This window comes from Tiliqua scincoides, chromosome 5 (genome assembly GCF_035046505.1).
Source record: "Tiliqua scincoides isolate rTilSci1 chromosome 5, rTilSci1.hap2, whole genome shotgun sequence".
NCBI classification, from domain to species: Eukaryota; Metazoa; Chordata; class Lepidosauria; order Squamata; family Scincidae; genus Tiliqua; species Tiliqua scincoides.
Genome location: NC_089825.1, coordinates 29,738,523 through 29,745,274, shown reverse-complemented (window position 1 = coordinate 29,745,274; position 6,752 = coordinate 29,738,523). Strand labels below are relative to the sequence as shown.

Genomic DNA, 6,752 nt, shown 5'->3' with positions numbered 1-6,752 from the left:
CACTCCCGTACATCTGGCATTCAGAGACAGGCTACCTCTCAAATCTGGAGGTTGCGTATAATCATCATGGCTGTTATCATGTGATGAACCTTTTCTCCATAAATCTGTCCAATCTCCTTTTAAAGGCATCTAGACCAGATGCCATCACCATACCCAGTGGCAAGAAGTTCCACAGAGTAATTACACTCTGGAAAATGAAAGATTTCCTTTTGTCTGTTCTAACTCTCCTGCAAGACAATTTGAGTATACATCTCCTGGTTTGGCTGCTATGTGAGTGGGAAAAGATCCAAAGAACTGTCCAATTGAAAGGGATTATTGGGCTTGTGTCTGAAAGGGAACATTGGGCTTGTGTTCTTCAGGAGGTAATAATGCCTGGGCGGCCAAGATGATGTAATGTTTTGGGAGTTAGACCTGGAAGATCCACATTCAAATCCCTGCTCAGCTGCGAAGCTTCCTGGTGACCTTGGGCCAGTCACTAGCAACTGTTACCCTACACATGCCCGATCTCATCTGATCTTGGAAGCTAAGCAGAGTCAGGCCTGGTTAGTACTTGGATGGGAGACCGCCTGGGAATACCGGGTGCTGTAGGCTTATACCATAGTCTTTCGAGACTGAAGGTTGCCAACCACATCTATCTCTCAGTCTCACCTACCTCATAGTGTTGTTTTGAGGGCAAAAGGAGGGGAGGAACTGTATATACCACCTGGAACTCCTTGGAGAAAGGGCGATATAAAAATGTGAAAAATGTGGGTGATGATGATGATTGCTATTATTATTTATATACCACTTTGAAACAGCAAACTCACAAGGTTGTTTACAGAACAAAATAAAGGAAAAATAGTTCTCTGAGGGCTCATAATAATAAAAAAGACACAGAACAGTAAGTGGTAAACTAGCACTGGCAAACATGCTTCGGGGGGATGGAGACAGTTCCTCTGCCCCTGCTAAATATAGAGAATTTCCAGTTACAAGGTGTGCCATAGTCCAGTAATAGGGGTAAGCAAGTTCTGAAGCTCAAGGGAATTTTTCAATGGCCCTGGGGGTCTGAGGAGGAAGCTGTAGCTCAGAGGCAGAGCATGCTCTATGTGTGCAGTAACCCTAGAGAACTGCTGCAGACAATATTTTATTTCAGTATTTATATACCACCTATCTCTGTTGTTTGGACAGCATTCAAGGTGGTTTACATGGACAGGCTAGTCTCAACAACCATTTTTCAATGGGGTTTTTACAAATATATTCCCTGAATCACAGAATCAGCCTTCACAATGTGGGTATCTCCTCTGGCTACATGCCATCGAGGTTCAGTAGACAGTCATTAATCAAGCCTGGCAGGTCCTCAAGTCATCACACTCCCATGCTTCTCTAACTTCTGAGCTAGGTCGACCAATGGCCTGAATTGGTATACAGTAGCTTCATAAGCTGTTTGAATAGGAAAGGAAAAAAAAATCCCACTAGGCATCAAGGGTGTATGTGGCGGGGGGGGGGGGATTTTGGGCCAGGATCACAATTGCTAGGCATCAAGTGTTTGGGGGAGCCTTGAAGTACTGCTGGATAGACTTTCTTTTTCTTGCCACATATCAAATATTCGCTACAGAAATCAGAAAGTTATATTCATTCTGTCTATTTTACGAGCCTGGGAAAGATCCTCATTGCCAAGAGCTCCCTCTAATATAGCTCAACAAGAGGTTATGCAGGTTATGTTCCACCTACAAAGACAACTGAAACTCAAGAAGATCAATGACAGTGTCGTGAGATATGTGGGGGAAAGCTTAAATTGTTCTAAGGGACCTTATTTTTAAAGAACACTTAACCATGTTGCACTGCCTTAAAACAGCCTGCTTTCATCCTTCCTTTGACCCCATACATGTAAATTTTATTTTACCCCAGATCTCTTAACAGATCAACATTTCTCAAACTCCTGTAATCTGGCACCACCAGTTGCTAATTTCAAATTCAGATAAAGAAAATTCTTTGTTTTCTCCTGGGCTAGTTGCGCTCTCTCTCTCTCTCTCTCTCATCTATGCAATAATGGTAAAAGAAATTAAGTGCTATAAATGTTATGTATGCCAAGAACATAGGAAGATACAGTGGAATGAATACAAATAAGACATCTCTCAGCAAGTTCTCAACCATGAGTGCAAAAAACACTGGATATCTCATTAGCAAGGAAATAAACAGCTCTATCTGCCTAAGGAGGTAATGGCTCTTTCTAAGCTTTCCTAAAATTCAAACACAAATGTCAAAACAGAATGTCTTTCAAGGCAGCAGTGTGTTACTTGGAATGTATTCATATACATTTTATAAAATATCCCTCAGGGGAAAAAAAACAGAGACTCAATTTTTCACTTATAGATGAAACAGAAGGCTATCTAAAGGGCTAAGAACACATGACATTAAAAAGAAAAAATCAAATGGAAAACCCTGCCAGAGGTAGTGTGTCGAGAGAGACAGGCCTGTCTTAATTCTCAAAGGGTTGCATATTCAGTCAAGGTTCTTATTTACCTCTTCATGCTTCTCATAGTCTCTGGCTGGAAATCCAAGCTCTGTACATTACTACACATTTGAAGGGCTGTTGTTAAGCCAATTGAACCAATAGCTCCCAATTGGACCCCATGCTTAAGGAACCCCTCCCCCCCCGGTAGGGTAATCTACTCTGGTCTTGCCATACATACAACACATGGGAAATATTTCCGCGATGCATTCTGGGCTGATGCAGGGCCAAGGGAGGGGGGGAGGGGCCTCGGCGCAACCCAGAAATGGTTTTTGGGAGTGCCATAGACCAGTGGTTCTCACACACTTAGCACCGGGACCCACTTTTTAGAATGAGAATCTGTCAGGACCCACCAGAAGTGATATCATGACCAGAAGTGACATCATCAAGCAGGAAAATTTTTAACAATTTTCCTAGGCTGCAATCCTACCCACACTTACCCAGGAGAAAATCCCATTTACTATCGTTGTTAAAAGAATACACATAGTAGCTTGTTAAAAGTACAGGTCTGTAACATTTACTCAAATGCAGTCACATAACATGCAAGCATCAAGTCTAATATATTAAATATAAAATATTGAAATAATGGGAACCCACCTGAAATTGGCTCACGACCCACCTAGTCGGTCCCGACCCACAGTTTGAGAAACACTGCCATAGACTGTCCTGCAGCCGTCCAGCTTACCAGACAAAGGTAAAGGAAACTTTTTTTCAACTTTTTTTTTTTACTTGTTTAAATATTTTTAAAGAGACTACTTTAAAAAAAAAATGTGACTCAATGCAGATGGCCATCCAAAATCCACAGAAGAAAAGGGTGGACCTGTATATATTGATGAAAAGATGAAAAGGATGGACCTGTATTGTATTATATTATATCATATTATATTATAGTATATTATATTATATTACAGATTGAGCCTCATTATTCGTGTGGGTTCTGTTCCAAGCACTCACGTGGATGGCAAAAAACGCACTATAGAAAATCAATTTAAAAAACAAAGTATCTTTGCTCCAGTGATTTAAAAACAGCCTTGTTGATCTTTGTGATGTAAGATAAGAGTCCGAAAGAAGACAATCCATCCATCAGTCCTCCTCCAAGAGCTTACAAAGGCGCTTCACTCAGCCCCTCCCTTCACCAATGCAAAGTGATCACCTTTCTTTCAAGTGCTCAGGAGGAAGGGAGGGGTCGCCTGGAGAGAGAAGGATTGATGGATTGTCAGCCAGTTGCCCTCTCTCTCATTAAGGAGGCTATTGTTAAAGGACTGTTCAGTTTTTTTAAATGATTTTAAAGGGATGCATTCCCCCGCCCCCCGTCTCCAGGGATCAGCACATTGCTTCTCATTTGCAGGGGCCATTCATGTTGAGTCAAATCCATGTACAAAAAATTTGTGTATAAATAGGCTGGACCTGTATATTATATTATATTATATTATATTATATTATATTATATTATATTATATTATATTATACATCAGAAAAAGCTGTTTAATGAGTTTCTGGTTTTCTTATTTCCAACAGCCTAGCAGGTGTGTTTTAATTCAAAATGTATTCATTCATTCATTCATTTATATCCCACCTTTCTCCCACACCAAAGGGGACTCAAGGCATCTAGAAGGCATATGAAAAGAAGACATGAAAGGCGTCCATTCCAAAATCTTACATTTTTTTTTAAAAGTATAAAAGAAGCCAGGGAGCTCCCCCTGGCAGGCACAATATTTATCCCACAATGTTTTGCGCAGGCTGTCGGTCTGGGGCATTGTGGGGACAAAATAGGCACTGCCCAGTACAATTTGTCCTAACTGGGAAATGCAATGATGGGGAAAGGTACACCTGTAGAATCTGTACCATCACTGACTGCCAAAACAAATTGGACATATGAATCCACCTACACAGCAAGATGCACAAAAGCATCCTTGGAGCCATCCCCGGAGAACGAGATGCAGGGCAGAGAGGCAAAATCCCTCTACAGATTTGATCATGGCTGGTCTGTCTAAATGCCTTGACTTTCTTCCAGAAGGGAGTCCAAAGAGTTAATCATGCATACCTCACTAGTCACATGTAAATTGCTAAGGATTATGCACAAAATTCTGCAGGACTGTGTTCACAGGTCAGCTGGGACTTGATATTAGACCCTCGAGGGCAAGCTATAAAAATATACAAGCCCTGAGGAGCAGGGAATGGATTCAACTTTCATCCCCTTCTTTCTTGCTCAGCAGGTCTTCAGCATTATCTTTATATTTAAATGGCTCTTGAATTTTATGGACGGCTGTGGCGGCTGCTTATTACTGCGCTTCGATACGTGCTGCTGTCTAACACGGCATTATTATTGTCAAGTGGCTAGATGTTCGTAATTATTGACACACTGGCTGACATGATTTTGATCCTTGCATGCCTCTAATACTTCCACCTTTCCAAAACCAGAACGTCAGCTGTTGAAATATTCATCGGAAAGCTTCCCGTGCATTTTTTTTATCGGGTGAATAGATTCATGAAACCCGAGACAGAAGTTCTCGGAGCAAGCTGCAGTGCAGATTCCTGGGGCAGCAACAAAGTGTGCCAGTGTTTACGGTGCTCTTGCTCCCCCCTCCCCCAGCAGTAAAATGCACATTGGTGAGACACTTTTGATATTTACAGTTTTCTTACAAAATGTGATTGCTTCTTTTTCAAGACCTTAGCAAAATGCCTTGAGTGCCTCCCAAGCCCCTTCCACCACCACCCCCAACATGGGTGAAAGTTAGTGGAAATGAGCCCCCTCCCCCCGTTTATTCATTTGCCTTTTCCCTCTGAGCACTGTGGCTCAGAGAGGGAGGCCAAAATATCCCAGGAGATCCAATTTTTGCCCCAGGTGGTTGGGTAAAGGCTGCAGTTGATCAGGGGTCAGTGCTATTTAAGGTGCACAAGAATTTTCTGGTTTGTCATTCATTTCCACGATGGATATCACCTTCTCCTACAACCTCAGTCGTTCATAGCGTGGCATCAAATACAATGGGATCTGGGAAAAAAGCCATTTTTCTTTCAAAAGTTCTCCCATACTCTACAGAAGTCAAGGAAAAGATCATTCAGGGGCATAAAACTCATTTCATACAGTGGGCCGAATAGCATTCATGGCATCTGCCGGGGGCCAGAAGTGACGTTGTTAAGCAGGAAATGACATCATTAGGCAGGTGATGACCTCACTTAGAAACTTATTAGCTGCAAATGACTGAAGAAAAAATATGCAAATCTTGATTTGATATTTTCAAAGTATGGGAGAGCCCAATGATCACATAGGCTTTCACTTTCAGCTTCTGCTGAGGTGTTCCTTTGCAGCTCAGCAGCTGAGAGTTGATGGTGATGCTGGGAGAGCAGGTCAGATAAAGAGGTCCAATAGGCCAAATCTAAACAGTTTCACAATGTCCAGGACTATTCTGGGAAGCCTTTTCCTTACCATGCTCTTGGTATGGTTGGCAACTTTCAGTCTCGAAAGACTATGGTATAAGCCTACAGCACCTGGTATTCCCAAGCGGTCTCCCATCCAAGTACTAACCAGACCTGACCCTGCTTAGCTTCCAAGATCAGATGAGATTGGGCATGTGCAGGGTAACAGTTGCTCTGGAGCCCTGCCTACCATGTTTCGTTTTCATCTCCACTGACAAACAATGTATTCAGTAAGAGATCCTCCTCCTGATGAGGGATGTTTGGCTACCCCAATCATTGTTAGGATCTCTGTGCACAGCATTTGTCTTTGTAGACAAACACTGAAAGCATGATGAGCAAAGGTGCGGCGCATGGGTTACTGAGTTGGGGTTTTCCGGTTGCTCTCTGACATCATGAAACCGTGGAGACTCTCCATAGTTTCCTACTGTGAGACTTTCCTTTGAATCCATTGTGCCTGGGATGTGTATTTAAAATAGCCTTGTTTTTCCTCTGCTAGGCAAAAATGAATGACCCTGAATGAGAAACAAAGGAAATATTTCATTCATCATGTTTTTTTCAGTCATTGGGAAACAAATGCACACTCCTAGTGGTGGTGTGGCCCTCTCAGGCTGTTGGGTTCTTAGTAGCTGCCCAGTGGTGCTGACTCTCAATGTTAGACCAGATCCATAGTTCAAAATGTGCAGTGTGTTTATGAACAGCTGAGACCTGAAAAGAAATCCAGGACAACAATGATCAGATACAAAGGAAATTGGGCTCCTATATTTTTAATTGTTTTATCGAAAAGCAAATGTGTGTAGTTCTGTCTCCTTCCCTGACAAGCTCTCTCTGCCAACATTCCCTTTCC

At 42.3% G+C, this 6,752-nt stretch overlaps 2 pseudogenes; one reads left to right on the top strand and one right to left on the bottom strand.

Annotated features, from left to right (window-relative positions):
* The first annotated feature begins 471 nt into the window (after positions 1–471).
* On the top strand, positions 472–591 carry LOC136654575 (5S ribosomal RNA; annotated as a pseudogene).
* A 5,377-nt stretch (positions 592–5,968) lies between these two features.
* Positions 5,969–6,088, bottom strand: LOC136654990 (5S ribosomal RNA; annotated as a pseudogene).
* Between the last annotated feature and the right edge of the window lie 664 nt (positions 6,089–6,752).